This window comes from Schistocerca cancellata, chromosome 5, assembly GCF_023864275.1.
Source record: "Schistocerca cancellata isolate TAMUIC-IGC-003103 chromosome 5, iqSchCanc2.1, whole genome shotgun sequence".
NCBI classification, from domain to species: Eukaryota; Metazoa; Arthropoda; class Insecta; order Orthoptera; family Acrididae; genus Schistocerca; species Schistocerca cancellata.
Window position 1 is genome coordinate 766764157 of NC_064630.1, and position 17477 is coordinate 766781633.

Sequence of the window (17477 nt, forward strand, 5' to 3'; positions counted from 1 at the left end):
CGGTTCCAGACTGAAGCACCTACAACCGCTCGGCCACACCGGCCGGCACGGCGGAGAGAATTGCGTTGTCAGAGCATAAGTAATAACATCGTAAATGGCTAGTCAACAGACCTCAGTGGCTCCGAACGTGGACGAATCACTGGTTGTCACCTGAGTAACAAATCCGTCAGGGACATTTCAACCCTTTTTAAATTGCCCATGTTTCTGATCTGCATCTGCAGCGGTATTGCAGAGGAAAAACCACATCCAAACAATGACCTGGTAGACCTCATGTACACGGGAAAATCCAGCATTGCGGAGGGTGGTTGTAAAAAATTGAACTAATCACCGAAGGAATCACTCATTAGTTCCAAAGTGCTACCAGCAGTTCATCTGTCACTATGACTGCGTGTAGAGTGTTAAAAAGAACGGGAAGAGTGGTCGCGCAGCTTCCCATAGGCCATACATTTCTGTAAATGCTAAGTGATAGTTGAGGAGGTGTGAAGGGCGACGCCACTGGTCAGTGGATGACAATGTGAGATATTTTGGAGTGATGAAGCAAGATAAACGAGTCAGACAGTCAGAGAACTCATTCAAAGTGTCTCCGACAGAGTTCAAGCCGTCATAAAAGCGGTGGGTGGGCACGTCACATATTAATGTCTTCTGCTAGATATCCGGATCCCTTCCACCACATGGTGTCCTAGTACGTTGGTTGTTTACGTCAATAAAAAATGAAATATACGTCTCAGACTATTAGTTAGTTATTTAAAGTTGCTTGATTTAGGATCCTCTACCACCTTAAAAATTAAACTAATTTCCACCCGAACAGGCCAAGAAGGCCCAATGGTACCGACCGGCCGCCGTCTCCTCCTCAGCCCACAGGCGTCACTGGAGGCGGATATATGGAGGGGCACGTGGTCAGCACATCGCTCTCCCGGCCTTATGTCAGTTTACGAGATCGGAGCCGTTATTTCTCAGTCAAATAGTTCCTCTGTTTGCCTCACAAGGACTGACTGCACCCCGCCAGCAAACAGCGCTCGGCAAACCGGATGGTCACCCATCCTAGTGCTAGCCCAGCTCGAAAGTGTTTAACTTCGGTGAACTGACTGGAACCGGCTCTCCCAGCTTAAGGGTTTAGAACACCATATAAGAGACTATTAAGATGTAATTTTTCTACGATATTGCGAAAGAGACTTAGAGAGTAGGAGAGAATGAAGCATGAACGTTTGAATAAATGCATTTAAACGGAATGGTCTATAGTTTCGCTGATTTCGAACGTTGAAAAGGGAATAAACAATTGATACATTTCACATTAGAGAGATGACTGTCGATGGCCTATATAGTTCGAAATAGCAGTACAAACTGAGCGCTTATAAAATTCACTGCTCTCACTGAGATCTGGATTGGAGCTAGACCCTCGCCGATTCTCAGACGATGCCTTACTAAAAGAAAACTCGCAGAAATTCCGTGTAGGCCGGATTGTTCTGCTATCGAGCGATATACTACTATCGCAGATGTCATTTGAGTACTTTGTAGGGAAGGGAGGATAGATGTAGCATGAAGTTTGGAGGATAAATGGTTAGAATTTCTGATTCAGTACTGCATAATTTTCCGAGACGACTTGGCTGTAGGGAAGTGTGATACTTACCACGGGTTTGCTCAAACTGTCGAATGGACGCCCCAGAAGTTGTTTAGCGGCAGATTTCTGAAGAGACCGTTGATGCACGTTTGCTAGAAATGAGTGAAGCTGAGTATGACGTACTGACGAAAAGTTACATCTAAAAATGAAACAAGCTGATGTAGAGACCATGTATAAAATGAAGAGAGAGAAGTTCACGTGGTCTCTGCTGTGAATTTGTAGCCCATTCGATACCGAGTAAATCAACTTAAAAGTCGCTCAAGCGTTGTATTTTCGAACAGAGGGTTCTTTTTAAGAAATACATGACTAGCATATACATTATCATCACGAGTCATTTGACGATTTTTATTAGATTTGATCGGAGTAAGGAGAGTCCTGGTCAGATTATTATTGGGTAATAAGAATAACGTAATGAGTTACCTAACAGGTGTTGAGATCATAATGAGTATGGAGATAGATAACGTGCAAGATCAGAAACGTTGTACATCGTTGTCCTGGGCACTTTATCCATGGAGGTAAAAAAAGAAGGGAGGCAGCAAAAAATGGTTCAAATGGCTCTGAGCACTATGGGACTTAACTTCTGAGGTCATTAGTCCCCCTAGAACTTAGAACTACTTAAACCTAACCAACCTAAGGACATCACACACACCCATACCCGAGGCAGGATTCGAACCTGCGACCGTAGCGTTCGTGCGGTTCCAGACTGTAGCGCCTAGAACCGCTCGACCACTCAGGCCGGTATGGAGGCACCACTACACAGACATACGCTGTACGTTGTTTTTAAGGCGGAGTGGACGGGGCCTGCCGCCATTTTAAGAAGCCCAAAACGTTAGCAGAATACTGTTTACGATTGCTTCTTGTTCATTATTTCTGTTGCGTGCACACAGCAGCTGTTTTAAACACTAAAAATTATAGAGCTTACATGAATATCACAGTGTAAGTAAGACAATTTCTAATGTTCTCCTGTTCTTGAACGTGTATATGCTCTAGTAATACGACACATTTGGCGTCCTGAACTTGTTTTTTGCTGCAGAAGGAAGTGATGTGAAAAGCGCGCTTTCATAATCCATTTAATTCCACTTCTACTGTATTTGCATCGATAGCAGATGAAACTGGAACACGAAACCAATTCTCGTTTGCTTACTGGTATCGGTACTGCTCCTTGTTTTTAGTGTTCACGTTTGCAGAAAACTTACCGACGTATTTTATCCTAGCCCATACGCGTATGCAATGAGAAAAGAAGCAAGGCATGCTATCGTATCTTGTGCGTGTCAGCAAAGTAAATGATTGTTGGAATGTCAAAGAAACAGAACTGCATAAAAGTATACCGCCACGTAGAATAGAATTCTCTTGTTTTACTAGATTGTCAGTGCATTAGTCTCTCTATATTTTACCCTTCTTCTCACTCAGAAATCTTACCTATGACGCGTCATTCAGTGTGTGCCCAATATCGGCAACTTACAGGGTAAATAAAAATTAAGCATGTTGTCTAGCATTGTGGAATGCTATAAATGTGATTAAAGTAATGGTCTCAAACACTTAAGACCCATTAAAATGGATATTTCGGTCTAATGTGTATGTCAATAAGTTTTTGGTAACGATAGCCAAACCAAAGTAACACGTAGGTCTATCTTTCCAACAGTAGCCGGTTTGCTTCTTTACACCGAATATTTCTTGCCAGTAACTCTGTCAGTTTTTCAGGAATAACCAAACATAGTACAATTGGAATGTGCGTCTACTTTGATCATCTGCTTGATTTTACTTTTGAATTTCACTTTGAAGTTTTCAGAGTATGTACGTCCATACCATACATTGTGATATACCAATAATTAGTTACTTAGTTTCATGTTCCCTATATCATTTGAACGATAAATCGTAATGATATGGAACGAGTCATTATTTATTGACGTCAACTTCATTTCTTTTAAATATATGCCTCCATGCTGATGAACTCTCTGTCAGGTACTTACGTGTGATTTGCAAAGTATCCATCCAGATGCAGATGCAGATGCGGTTCATTTATTAATTTTTATCTTTTTAATTAAAGACAGATGTTATACAGTAATTCCTACCCATCACTATTTACACATTGCAGTAACAGTAAACAGTGCAACCATAAAGAAAATATCGCTTGAATTGCCCCACTTACGAATGAAATGTGATTCCTTTAAACTTTAAATTACGATCGGGTCGATTAGTACACCCGTAAACAACGAAAGCTGGTATTTTTGATGAAACAACTACGTCTCCACACGATAAAAACTGGAGACGGGCACGTCAGATTGAAGTCACTGGGAAGTTTCACCGAGGTGAACTATGGGGGTATGAATTCGGTGAAGCTAAAGTTTTGGGTTATTGAAGATGACGGAAATCAGCTTTACGTTTGTGACGTAATGACACTTCCGTTCTTTTTTGACCTCCATGACTTCATGCTGTGTTTGTGTAATATCATTGACTGTATTGTTGTTAAAGTTACGTAAATGAACAGTCTGTTAACCGATCGGCTTCTACTTTTTTATTTTCTGAACTCGTCGACAAAATTTCCTTGTGCGGAAATCCGGGGACTGGGAGTTCATGGGCTGTCACTGGACGATACTCTGCCACGGTCTTGCCACTGACGGAGAACGGAGCTGCTACAACATTAAAAGGGTACGATGCGATTGTGCGCTGTGGAGAATGCAAGCGGAACATAATTATGGCCCGCGTAACCTGCTGTTCACGTTAGAAGAACAGTAGGGAGTGTGTTGTCGTCAAAAAAACAAAAAAAAAAGTCATGTGGTTGTGCGTATTTAATTTCAAACTGCTCAATTGTTGCACGCCGTAGGCACTAGCATCTCTGGAGAGCAGCGAGTTGCTTCACATAGTCAGTCTCTGCCACAGATACACATTTCTCGACTGGAAATAACGTATACATTATCGCTGGTGTCCTGAAGCCAGCATTTTATAATTGCAATATAGCGGTGAGCGCAGCGGACGTGTAAACAGCTGTTTATTTACTGATAACTGAATCGTAATAAATGGGGATAAAGTGATATAAGTACGTTACCTTTAGACTTTTGATACGATAGTCAAAACATGCGTCGTATTTTCTGTAATTTTTCGTACAACAGACGGAAGATACAAGGAAAGGAACATGTCTCAAAGCAAGCATAACTAGAAACGTATTTTCGCTTTTGTACTGTGTATATGCCTAAATAATTACATTACAGTTTGTCTTATATGAAATATCGGCAGTGTTTAGTAGCGTTTAAATAGTGTTTAAATAACTGTGAATATTTTAAGGGATTTATTAAGTCTACTGTTAACGGATGTAGCCCAGTGCTGGTGTAACACGATTCCTCAGTGTATGTGTTAAACTCAACTGGTACACATATATTAACTCAGCTGCAAAACTAGCTTAGACTACGTCGTGAAACTCACAACGTCATTTAGTATCGGAAAATCGTAATATACCACACACAAATTTCATGACGCCACCACCTTACCTCAGCTGAAGTCAGGCTTCAGTAAAGGGTGTGCCTTTGCCAGTCTAGTAATGTATGTTTATGATGTTTTCTTACCCGGAACAGGCGAATATTTTGAGAGCATGCTTAGCGTGTTATTTGGAAGCTAAGAACAACAATACCTCTGAAACAGTTACGAGATTTGAAAAGAAAACTATACCGTCAGAGAAGTCTTATCACAAGTCTAGTATCCGCGATTTATCAGATGACACACCGTATGAGGGTATTAAACATCGCAGCGAAGGCTTGGAAAAGGATTTGTAACTTCTCACAGCTGGACGATACTTTAGACAATCACCTCTCGAACGAGAACGCGGACTTAGTTCTTATCGACGAGTATGTCGACAAGACGAAACACGTAATTTTCGAGGGCCGAGACGGTATCGAGAAGAAATTATCACTTCTACCGTGACGCCGTGTGTGACTATCTCGTCTGCGTTTCAAATCCCCACGTCAGCTAACCTGCAGTCAATTAAACTCGAGCCAATCTGTAGCCCAGATTTTGGGAACAGTCTGAAAGCCGTATCGATAGAAATGCTTCCGTGTCCACTAGTAATACGTTCCTACGAAGATACATCGACGTCAGCCCAAACAACTACTTACGAAGACACTAAACGAATTCTTCAGGCAATGTATGAAGATCGCAACCAACCGCTTAATACAGGCCCACTTAGACTACACTCCTGGAAATGGAAAAAAGAACACATTGACACCGGTGTGTCAGACCCACCATACTTGCTCCGGACACTGCGAGAGGGCTGTACAAGCAATGATCACACGCACGGCACAGCGGACACACCAGGAACCGCGGTGTTGGCCGTCGAATGGCGCTAGCTGCGCAGCATTTGTGCACCGCCGCCGTCAGTGTCAGCCAGTTTGCCGTGGCATACGGAGCTCCATCGCAGTCTTTAACACTGGTAGCATGCCGCGACAGCGTGGACGTGAACCGTATGTGCAGTTGACGGACTTTGAGCGAGGGCGTATAGTGGGCATGCGGGAGGCCGGGTGGACGTACCGCCGAATTGCTCAACACGTGGGGCGTGAGGTCTCCACAGTACATCGATGTTGTCGCCAGTGGTCGGCGGAAGGTGCACGTGCCCGTCGACCTGGGACCGGACCGCAGCGACGCACGGATGCACGCCAAGACCGTAGGATCCTACGCAGTGCCGTAGGGGACCGCACCGCCACTTCCCAGCAAATTAGGGACACTGTTGCTCCTGGGGTATCGGCGGGGACCATTCGCAACCGTCTTCATGAAGTTGGGCTACGGTCCCGCACACCGTTAGGCCGTCTTCCGCTCACGCCCCGCCTCCAGTGGTGTCGCGACAGGCGTGAATGGATGGACGAATGGAGACGTGTCGTCTTCAGCGATGAGAGTCGCTTCTGCCTTGGCGCCAATGATGGTCGTATGCGTGTTTGGCGCCGTGCAGGTGAGCGCCACAATCGGGACTGCATACGACCGAGGCACACAGGGCCAACACCCGGCATCATGGTGTGGGGAGCGATCTCCTACACTGGCCGTACACCACTGGTGATCGTCGAGGGGACACTGAATAGTGCACGGTACATCCAAACCGTCATCGAACCCATCGTTCTACCATTCCTAGACCGGCAAGGGAACTTGCTGTTCCAACAGGACAATGCACGTCCGCATGTATCCCGTGCCACCCAACGTGCTCTAGAAGGTGTAAGTCAACTACCCTGGCCAGCAAGATCTCCGGATCTGTCCCCCATTGAGCATGTTTGGGACTGGATGAAGCGTCGTCTCACGCGGTCTGCACGTCCAGCACGAACGCTGGTGCAACTGAGGCGCCAGGTGGAAATGGCATGGCAAGCCGTTCCACAGGACTACATCCAGCATCTCTACGATCGTCTCTATGGGAGAATAGCAGCCTGCATTGCTGCGAAAGGTGGATATACACTGTACTAGTGCCGACATTGTGCATGCTCTGTTACCTGTGTCTATGTGCCTGTGGTTCTGTCAGTGTGATCATGTGATGTATCTGACCCCAGGAATGTGTCAATAAAGTTTCCCCTTCCTGGGACAATGAATTCACGGTGTTCTTATTTCAATTTCCAGGAGTGTATTTTGAAGAACTACGACCAAATCCAGTTGAACTTCCTGAAACGGTTAATGCAACACTCACAGAATGCAATAAATGCATCCGAGTTGTGAAGTACTTGTGTGAGGATATAAATGGCTATGACACGGTTCTCATCGCAAAAATTTTGCGCGCTTTCCCTGCAAACATTTGCCGAAGAAGAGGTACTGCGATTAGTGGAATTTTCAGGGGAAGAAGTCGATGATGCCCTTACTTCACAAAAGGACGTGCCATTCATGAGCACGTATGGTCCTTCCGGCTCATTAAATCCTGCCGCAGCCTCTCTCAACGTTAACTCGAAGTAAGGTCGTTCGAAACACAACACCACACGCACCGTGAAGCCTTACAGCATTTTATGCGGCCGTAACGAGACAGTAAAGGATATTACAGGGTGCCTTAAGGTACTAAGATCGAGCAATCAGTGTTATATTTTTCTCAATTGAGGTCACACTGTGAAAGACTATTCGAAGAAAGGAAGAGGTACCCGCTGTTATTGCTAAGGGAGTCATCCTAGATCAGTTTCCGATGATTCGAACCAACCTAAGCCATCGTGCAAATAATCTGTTCCTCTTTGCCTCCCCGTTAATAGTTCAGCGGGCATTACGGTCACAGGACGCACACCTACAGTCGGCACGTGTGTTTGTAATAGGGTCCACAGGCGAAAGCAGACACACGTGTTGTGTTTTGGATGCAGACAGCCAATTCACTTTCGTCTCCTGAAGTTACATCGATAATATAAACCCATAGATTATCGATACTTGGCCTCTGTCAGTAGATAGATTCGAATCTTCTTTGACATCTATGCCTCTCAAATTTGCGCGTTCCAAGCTAAGCAACGTGTACAAGAAAGCTGATCTTAGACTCAATGCTTTCGAGAGTTTACACAGTTTCACGAAACATTTGGTTGTCCCCAAAGATGTAAAGATAAAGCACAAACCAAACATTTTCATTTGTCGGACCCCACTGAAGGGGAAGGTGATATTCCTATATAATTACTTATTGGAGCCGATCAGTGCTGTGAATCTGTGGGCGACGCTGCGCCATAAAGCATTTATCAGTCTCTGGCATTATTGCCCTCCAAGCTCGAGTGGATTGTCAGTGGGTATTTCCCGGGTGTTTTACGAGGAGTGGCCACGACACTGTGATCACAGATTTACTTCAAAGTTTGTACACCTTTAGTAGGCCATTAAAACAGCGTAATGAGGAAGTATTAAGATGTACTACTCTGGCAATTCCGAGAAAATCGGAAGAGAAATTTTACCCGGGTAGTATGTAACTGATGTGTCTGTTCGAAGTTGCCGGATGTAGAGAGCCATTGTGGACAAACAGCGTTCGCGCTTAGCAAGAGGGTCGTTGACGAGGTGACCCATATTTTTTAATCTTTATTTCCTTTATCGCTGGTCACATTATTTAATTTATATGACATTTAAGACGTAATACAGTGAAAAAAGCCATGTCATGAAGTCGTATGTATTTGACTAATTACTGTTTGTAATTAAATTTTCAAGGGCGAGGGAAAGGCTTGGAAAGCGAATTCAAACCCCGATAAATAATGAAGCGCATGACGTTATTCACAATATAGTAAGTTACGATGTGCCGTACCACAAGACTAATGTGTTGTCGACATCACACGTTGCAGGATGGTAATTGTCATACAGACCTGGGAAACATAAATTGAAACGCCATGAAAATACAAGTGATGCTTTTTTCATTATATTACCTCTCAAATGTCACATAAATTTAAAAAAATATAACCCATGATAAAAAAACAGATTAATAATAAAGTTTGAGTGGGAGTCGAAACACCGCCTCCTCCACGTTACGAAACTCGAACGCTAATCATGTGACCACTATGAACTCTAACGTCAGGCACCTTCGCACAGATATATAAGACACATAATAGATGTGTGCCCCCCACCCATGAACCATGGACCTTGCCGTTGGTGGGGAGGCTTGCGTGCCTCAGCGATAGAGATAGCTGTACCGTAGGTGCAACTACAGCGGAGGGGTATCTGTTGAGAGGCCAGACAAACGCGTGGTTCCTAAAGGGGTGCAGCAGCCTTTTCAGTAGTTGCAGGGGCAACAGTCTGGATGATTGACTGATCTGGCCTTGTAACACTAACCAAAACAGCCTCGTTGTGCTGGTACTGCGAACGGTTGAAAGCAAGGGGAAACTACAGCCGTTATTTTTCCCGAGGACATGCAGCTTTACTGTATGGTTGATGATGATGGCGTCCTCTTGAGTAAAATATTCCGGCGGTAAAATAGTCCCCGATTCGGATCTCCGGGCGGGGACCACCCAAGAGGCCGTCGTTATCAGGAGAAAGAAAACTGGCGTTCTACGGATCGGAGCGTGGAATGTCAGATCCCTTAATTGGGCAGGTAGGTTAGAAAATTTAAAAATGGAAATGGATAGGTTAAAGTTAGATATAGTGGGAATTAGTCAAGTTCGGTGGCAGGAGGAACAAGACTTTAGGTCGGGCGAATACAGGGTTATAAATACAAAGTCAAATAGGGGTAATGCAGGAGTAGGTTCAATAATGAATAAAAAGATAGGAACGCGGGTAAGCTACTACAAACAGCTTAGTGAACGCATTATTGTGGCCAAGATAGACACGAAGCCCACGCCTACTACAGTAGTACAAGTTTATATGCCAACTAGCTCTGCAGATGACGAAGAAATTGAAGAAATGTATGACGAAATAAAAGAAATTATTCAGATGGTGAAGGGAGCCGAAAATTTAATGGTCATGGGTGACTGGAATTCAGTAGTAGGAAAAGGGAGACAAGGAAACGTAGTAGGCGAATATGGATTGGGGCTAAGAAATGAAAGAGGAAGCCGCCTGGTAGAATTTTGTGCAGAGCACAACTTAATCATAGCTAACACTTGGTTCAAGAATCATAAAAGAAGGTTGTATACATGGAAGAAGCCTGGAGATACTGACAGATTTCAGATAGATTATATAATGGTAAGACAGAGATTTAGGAACCAGGTTTTAAATTGTAAGACATTTCCAGGGGCAGATGTGGACTCTGACCACAATCTATTGGTTATGAACTGTAGATTAAAACTGAAGAAACTGCAAAAAGGTGGGAATTTAAGGAGATGGGACCTGGATAAACTGACTAAACCAAAGGTTGTACAGAGTTTCAGGGAGAGGGTAAGGGAACAAATGGCAGGAATGGGGGAAAGAAATACAGTAGAAGAAGAATGGGTAGCTTTGAGGGTGAAGTAGTGAAGGCATCAGAGGATCAAGTAGTTAAAAAGACGAGGGCTAGTAGAAATCCTTGGGTAACAGAAGAAATATTGAATTTAATTGATGAAAGGAGAAAATATAGATATGCAGTAAATGAAGCAGGCAAAAAGGAATACAAACGTCTCAAAAATGAGATCGACAGCAAGTGCAAAATGGCTAAGCAGGTTTGGTTAGAGGATAAATGTAAGGATGTAGAGGCTTATCTCACTAGGGGTAAGATAGATACTGCCTATAGGAAAATTAAAGAGACCTTTGGAGAAAAGAGAACCACTTGTATGAATATTAAGAGCTCAGATGGAAACCCAGTTCTAAGCAAAGAAGGGAAAGCAGAAAGGTGGAAGGAGTATATAGAGGGTCTATACAAGGGCGATGTACTTGAGGACAATATTATGGAAAGCGAAGAGGATGTAGATGAAGATGAAATGGGAGATATGATACTGTGTGAAGAGTTTGACAGAGCACTGAAAGACCTAAGTCGAAACAAGGCCCCGGGAGTAGACAACATTCCATTAGAACTACTGACGACCTTGGGAGAGCCAGTCCTGACAAAACTCTACCATCTGGTGAGCAAGGTGTATGAGACAGGCGAAATTCCCTCAGACTTCAAGAAGAATATAATAATTCCAATCCCAAAGAAAGCAGGTGTTGACAGATGTGAAAATTACCGAACTATCAGTTTAATAAGTCACGGCCGCAAAATACTAACGCGAATTCTTTACAGACGAGGGGAAGATCCGTTTGGATTCCGTAGAAATATTGGAACACGTGTGGAAATACTGACCCTACGACTTATCTTAGAAGCTAGATTAAGGAAAGGCAAAGCTACTTTTGTAGCATTTGTAGACTTAGAGAAAGCTTTTGACAACGTTGACTGGAATACTCTCTTTCAATTTCTGAAGGTAGCGGGGGTAAAATACACGGAGCGAAAGCCTATTTACAATTTGTATAGAAACCAAATGGCAGTTATAAGAGCTGAGGGACATGAAAGGGAAGCAGTGGTTGGGAAGGGAGTGAGACAGGGTTGTAGCCTCTCCCCGATGTTATTCAATCTGTATATTGAGCAAGCAGTGAAGGAAACAAAAGAAAAATTCGGAGTCGGTATTAAAATCCATGGAGAAGAAATTAAATCTTTGAGGTTCGCCGATGACATTGTAATTCCGTCAGAGACAGCAAAGGACTTGGAAGAGCCGTTGAACGGAATGGATGGTGTCTTGAAGGGAGGATATAAGATGAACATCAACAAAAGCAAAACGAGGATAATGGAATGTAGTCGAATTAAGTCAGGTGATGTTGAGGGTATTAGATTAGGAAATGAGACGCTTAAAGTAGTAAAGGAGTTTTGCCATTTGGGGAGCAAAATAACTGATGATGGTCGAAGTAGAGAGGATACAAAATGTAGACTGGCAATGGGAAGGAAAGCGTTTCTGAAGAAGAGAAATTTGTTAACATCGAGTATAGATTTAAGTGTCAGGAAGTCGTTTCTGAAAGTGTTTGTATGGAGTGTAGCCATGTATGGAAGTGAAACATGGACGATAAATATTTTAGACAAGAAGAGAATAGAAGCTTTCGAAATGTGGTGCTACAGAAGAATGCTGAAGATTAGAGGGGTAGACCACATAACTAATGAGGAGGTGTTGAATAAGCTTGGGGAGAAGAGAATTTTGTGGCACAACTTGACTAGAAGAAGGGATCGGTTGGTAGGACATGTTCTGAGGCATCAAGGGATCACCAATGTAGTATTGGAGGGCATCGTAGAGGGTAAAAATCGTAGAGGGAGACCAAGAGATGAATACACCAAGCAGATTCAGAAGGATGTAGGTTGCAGTAGGTCCTGGGAGATGAAGAAGCTTGCACAGGATAGAGTAGCATAGAGAGCTGCATCAAACCAGTCTCAGGACTGAGATGTGTAAAATTTCTCTTGCGATTTTCTCGGAATTGCCAGAGTGGTGCACGTTACAACCATGGACATTGTGTTGTTTTAATGGCCTACTACAGATGTGCAAAGTTTGGAGTAAATCTGCAATCCCAACGTCGTGGCCTCCTCTTGTGAGATAAAAGCACGCAACCGCTAATCTCATTAATTTAGCTGTCTAATTGCTGAATGATGACACTATACGTAGCCTTGGGGACTGAGACTCAAACGGAATCAGCGCCGATCAAGAAAGATTAACGGGAGAGGAAGAGTCAGGGGAGAATTTCACGCAACGGACTTGCTTGCGGACCAGTGGTAAGCAGTTAGCCTCCCTCGAAAATCCGCTGTCTTCCTACCCAACAACTTTCACAGTGCCGAGAGGTGTTATGCTACCTTACAAGAAAGACTATTCAGAAATGATGAGCTAAGATGCGTTTACGACAACGTATTGTTAGAATGCACTAACAACGACCAGGTAGAGGTTTCCCCTACAGAAGAATCTGCGAATACATTTTATTTGTGTCATCAGTTCGTCAAACAAGAAAGACAGAGAACCACGAAATGGGGAATAGTCTTTGACGGTTTCTCACACAAATTAGGTCCAACCTCCCTTAATGACCTAATCGTTGACTGAGGTCCGAAATTCCGCCTGCGACGCCTTGTGGTCATTGACGACAATGTTCTCACTTTTCTACAGCTCTCTCCATATCCTGACGATAGAGACTTACTGGTTTCTTCTCGTAGAATTCCAACAATAACAATGTTAAAGATCACATTAATGCCAGGAAAAGCACATGTTATCGATGTTCACGTCTCCCTTTCGGTCTCAGATGCAGCCCGTTTCTGCTTCCAGCAACCGTTCGTGAACTAACAGGCACTTATCACGTAATATGCCTAGTAACTACATCTAACGCAGTGTTTGCTCCTGTCTCATGCTACATTCAAAACAGAACGTTATTGATCATGAGTATGGCAAATTTTAAATATCGTGATACACCATACTGGGTGACGCATATACGGCATGGCCACAGAGTTGTCCTATTTGTCAAACAGCATGGATGACAGATGTATCTTCCACTGTCCCGCACATTCAGTACTGTCTTGTCTGCACAGATGTCAAAACCTGAACCCACCGATAGTGGCTTGGCATCCGCTTTCACTGCCCACCACTGTTGCCTTACTGTTACTGATGGAACAACATTTCACGGAACGCTGTGCAGGTTGTCACCCATAATGGGTAATGATACCCTTCTCAGGACCAACTACGATTATTGTAATTATCATGACCATTTCAGCGGATTTGGTTGTATAGTCTGGCCCATTTCAACAGTCCACCTTATTTCCGAGGCGTCTCCCACTTCTTGGGTGTGATGGAGGTGGAGCAGAGTGGAACAGGGTAGAAGGGCCGCTATTTCAAATTCATTTTCCATTAATCCTCATTCCTCGTGTTGATCAGTCATTTCAATATTGGAGCTGTACTTAACTGCAAGTGGGAATCTCATTAACTCTACCTGTATCCAGGGTCTATTTCTGTGTTCTAACACCCCATGTCTCACTTCCGTATAACAGTGATTATTTGTAATCGGTTTAAGAATCTTTGTTCTATAGTACCATAAGAGAGTCCTACGTGTTGTGCCACATATTTTATAGAATACCGTAAACCTATCTACAAAAGTTACACTTGTAAGTGGTATCACACCATGTACATTTATAATGTGTGACCGGTTTCGATACCACGTCACCGATGCTGATTATTCAGGCGAGGTCCCAATACATCGTAAGTTGAAAAATTCAAACGCTACTGTAACTAGTGAAACTAAATAGATTGCTTTAGAATTCAACCAAGGGATGTGCATTGCGACCGCTTCATTAAAAAATCTATGAACTATGTGAGGTCTTCGCTGTCTTACATTCAGGTGTTAGCCATCTTCACAATGTTTCTTTTTTCTGTTGTCGATTTAATCTCCTGTCTTCCGAGTTATGGGTCAGGATTTTGTTGGGTAGTCTTTCATTCTATTTACATGTTGCTTTCATGCATCTCTATATTTCGCTTCTTCCTCATGTTCATTCAACTCATTTGGATAGTCTTTCAACGTCTTCTTGTGCAACCATTATGATAATCACTACTATTATCGTAGCACAAATATTTTACTGTGATGCCTGTTCAATTACTTTGCTGTCATTTACTATTTTCTACGGTATTGGTCATTCACACTGAAAGACCATAACATTCGTCTTATGTAATAAAATTTTCAGATAAAAATGTTCAGATTATATTTTGTACATATTTGGTTAACGCAATGTACCGTTAATTGGAGTTCATCTTCACTTTTCTGTACTACAAGGTGTGATCACAAAGTAAGGTTGCAAAGCCTGCAATGAAACTTGTAGATTTTATTTCACCCAATAAGTATGTGGCTGTGTTCGTAGTACACACGTTAGGTTACTTTTCGACATAGTCTCCATATCGATTTAGTGACTTTTCGCTTCGTGAGACGAGTTTGAATATACCCTCCTCGTAAAAATCTTGTTCTTGTGTGTTCAGCTACGTTGTGAAGTTTTTCACCTCCTCGTCTAAAGTGTATAGCTGGTGTCCTAGGTGCTCCTTCAGGTGAGGAAAAATGTGAAAGTGGCCTGGAACGATGTGGCCAGTCTGTAGGGAGGATGGTAGATGATGTCGCAGCGAAACTGATTCACCAGTGTGGTGGTTTTCTGGGCAGTACGAGGTCGCGAGTTGTCGTGACGGAAGATGACGCCCTCGAAGATAAATCGTGGCAGTAAAACGTGCACGGAAATCGAATAACTGAGCGGTTTTCTTTGCGAGTTCAGTTTTCGAAACGAGTCATCATTTGTACAACTAGTGCTGAACGTGGCAGGTGGCTGAAACCCTGCACACTTACCGACTGCGTGTATCAGATCTACGGCACGCTACAAATTTCCCTAAAACGGATGAATCACCAGAAACATAGGCCTTGTAACCTTAGTTCCTGGTCATCCCTGGTATTACTTTTAGACATGTTACTATTTTAAAGTCATCTGTCATGTTTTTCTGTCTGTACCTGAAGGCAAATCTCAGGAATTACTGTAGAGATTTTAATACGGTTTTCACTAATATATAGAGTGATTCACGACGAAGATTTGTGTGTACAATAAAATAAATATTTCGTGCAAACTAACTAAACTATGATGATGATGTTTGGCGATTATATCGCGTCTGCTGAGAACTTTCCTGGTGTGCGCTGGCTTAAATTGTTAAAGTTATACTAGACACGCAGTTACTGTTCCGTTACTTAACGTTGTTCTCTGAATTTTGCAAAATTGGAAATTTGTGGTAACCAAACTGCTCAGGTCATCAGTCCCTAGGCTTACACACTACTTAATCCAACTCAAACGCTAAGGACAACACACACATTCATGCCCGAGAGGGACTCGAACCTGCGAAAGTGGGGTGCCGCACGAACCGTAACAAGGAGCCTCAGACCTCGTGGCTACCCTATGAATTGTAATCTTAACTCTACACACCTGCCCGTAAACAAGCTTATGGCTATGCCAGACAAGTTGTCTGGCTGTAGAAAACTTATGGCTACCCCGTTAGTTATACAGAGATGACAAAACACGCGGGATAGTGACATGCAGACATACAGATGGCGGTTGTATCACGTACGCAAGGTAGAGACGAGTAGTGAATTGGCGGAGCTCTCATTTGTACTCAGGTGATTCAGCTGCAAACGTTTCCAAAGTGATTATGGCAGTATGACGGGAATTAACAAACTTTGAACAGGGAATGGTAGTTGAAGCTAGGCAGATGGGACATTCCATTTCGAAAACCGTTACGGAATTCAATATTCTGAGATACAAAGTGTCAGGTGTGTGCCTAGAATACCAAATTTCAGGCTTTATTTCGCACCATGGACACCTCAGTGGCTGGCTGCCTTCACTTAACGACCGAGGGCGTTCGCGTAGAGTTGTCAGTGCTAAGAGACAAGCAACACTGCGAGAAACAACCGCAGAAACCAGTATGCGACGTGTGGTGAACGTATCCGGCAGTGTTGGGAAATTTGGCGATAATGGACCTATTCTAGCAGACGATCAACGCGAGTGCCTTTGCAAACAGCACGACATCGCCATCAGCGCCTCTCCTGGGCTCGTGACCATATTGGTGGGACGGTAGACGGCTGGAGAACCGTGGCCTGGTCAGATAAATCCAGATTTCGTCGGGTAAGAGCTGATAGTAGGGTTCTAGTGTGGCAGACAGCCCACGAAGCTGTGGATCAAAGTTGTCAACTGTGCAAGCTGGTACTGGTTCCACAATGGTGTGGGATGTATTTTCATGGAATGGATTGTGCCCTGGTCAAACTGAACCGATCATTGACTGGAAATGGTTGTGTTCGGCTACAAGGAGACCATTCATAGCTATTCATGCACTTCATGTTCCTAAATAACGATGATATGTCGCCGGGCCACAATTGTTTTCAACAGTTTTGGAGAACATTCTAGACAATTCGAGCGAATTATTTAGCCACCCAGATCGCTCGACCATGAATCTCATAGAACATTTATGGTTCAAATGGCTCTGAGCACTATGGGACTTAATATCTGAGGTCATGAGTCCCCTAGAAATTGGAACTACTTTAACATAACTAACCTGAGGACATCACACCCATCCATGCCCGAGGCAGGATTCGAACCTGCGACCGTAGCAGCCGCGCGGTTGCGGACTGAAGCGCCTAGAACCGCTCAGCCACCGCAGCCGGCAACATTTATGGGACATTAATTCTCCACCGCCAACTCTTTCGTAATTATGGACGGCTGTATGGCTCAATATTTCTCCAGGGGACTTCCAAAGATTTGTTGAGTCCATGCCACGTTTAGCTGCTGAACGATGCCGATCAAAAGGAGGTCCGACACTGTATTAGGAGGTGTCCCATGACTTTTGCCAGCACGGTGTATATTCCCCACGTGAGTAGCTTACATTTTCTTATCCGTGCAATTGCATGTTGCCTTCTGACCCGCTGAGTTTAAAGTGCAGTATACAGGGTGTTACAAAAAGGTACGACCAAACTTTCAGGAATCATTCCTCACACA